Below are 1,953 nucleotides of genomic sequence, written 5' to 3' on the forward strand. Positions count from 1 at the left end.
GTGCCAGTGGCACGAGAAAAGACGTTTGAGCAAGGTCGTTGCCAGTGCCGCTGGACTGGCTCCTGTGCAGGTGGCACATAAAATACACCATTTTGAGCATGGCCATTGCCAGTGCCGCCTGGCTGGCCTTTGTGCCTGTGGCACGTAAAAGCTCGCACTACACTCTCTGAGTGGTTGGTGTTAGGAAGGGCATCCAGCTGTAGAAACTCTGCCAAATCAGATTGGAGCCTGGTGTAGCTATCTGGTTCGCCAGTTCTCAGTCAAATCGTCCAACCCATGCTAGCATGGAAAGCGGACGTTAAGACGAAAAAACGAACGAACCAACACGAGTTCACATTAAGAAACCTGAAAACGAAATACAAAAATTATTTTTGTATGTGTATAATTATTTAATGTCTTATGTTATATTTTACTAACGTAGAAATTAAGATAAACACCAGTTGAAACATTTCGTTCCTACGTTTTGATAATCGTAATGGAACTCTTCCTTACAGACTTGTCCATCTAACTGTACACACAAGTTATATTTAATTTATTTGATCTGTCCACGTTTCTACCCTCAGAACTTCCAGGAAATGGATATTTTTAAATGAAATTTACTATAACAACACTTCAGATGGGGTAGATTCTGATTATATCGGAATATGTGGCGAAAATTTTTTTTCCTCCGAGGGTGAGGAAGTTCGGAAAATTCACACGAGACAGCATTCTTTACTTATAACTTCCAGAAAAACGAGCTTTTTGTATTTTTTTTATATGAAATTTCCAATAATTACCATTCAGAAAGTGTTCATTAAGATTATATGGGAATTTAATATGAATGAAAAAAAAATTTGGTGAACTCGTACACATACATACCAACACACGTCACATATATCTACAAAATAAAATTTCGAAAGATATTGTGAAGTATGTCAGTATGCGTACGCTCACTAAATTCCGATATAATCGTAATTTATGCACTCTAAAAAGTATTTGTAGATAAAATTATTTTTAAAAATACCAATTTTTCCGAAAGTTATGAAGAAACAAAGCCAACTCGCACGAATTTTCCTGAACTTCTCTTCCCACCCACAAAAAAAAAAAAAAAAGAAATTTCACAAATTCCGATATAACAGGAATGAACTTTTCTGAAGCGTATTTCTAGAAAATTTCATTAGAATAAATAATATCCATTTTTCTGGAAGTTGTGAGGAAACAAAATTGGTGGAGCACATTTGTGTAGGAATGCCATAATTAAACATTGTAATTATTTTTGCTATCAGTAAATTGTTAACAGAAAGTAAGACAGGATAACCTTGAATTTTTCAAGGGGGCGTGAACCTGAATTTCTGAAAAAAATCATCTGACCAACATTGCTGGTTCACTCTCCAACGAATTCCAAGTAAAATTAAAGATTGTTACACGTTTACAGATGTAAATGGATTTCCGTTGATTTCGACGATAAGTATTATTCGATCAGCAAAACTCCCCTTCTCACTAAATTGGCGTCTAAGTGACTGAATATTCCGCAGACAGGTACCATTAACGTAATTCTCAGGCGGAATCAGTGCAGCAAGGGTGGATTTAAGTTTCGTCCGACAAGCATCCATACTTTCCGTCGACCTAATTTCACAAGGTTTAGGTCAGCTCAAAGATTATAGTAAAAATAAAAATAAAATTTGCCAATGATACTTTGCTGCCGGATCGAACCAGAGATCTCATTACAGTAATATTATAATAGATAAGGGGAAACCGTAAAATTACGATAAATGTAAATACTTTATTACGCAGTATGTTTGGAGTTCTGAATGGCAAAAAAAACTTTTAATTATGGCAAAAGTGGGTATATCCTTATCAAATGTCATAATTGGATAATTTTTCCTGCATTTTTATTTTCACAAAACTAGTATTACGTTCTCTTTACGCAAAAGGCGTTTTCCAAAGTCTCTGCTGAATTCTTCAACTTTACCC

The sequence above is a fragment of the Octopus bimaculoides genome, chromosome 7 (assembly GCF_001194135.2).
Source record: "Octopus bimaculoides isolate UCB-OBI-ISO-001 chromosome 7, ASM119413v2, whole genome shotgun sequence".
In the NCBI taxonomy this organism is placed as follows: domain Eukaryota; kingdom Metazoa; phylum Mollusca; class Cephalopoda; order Octopoda; family Octopodidae; genus Octopus; species Octopus bimaculoides.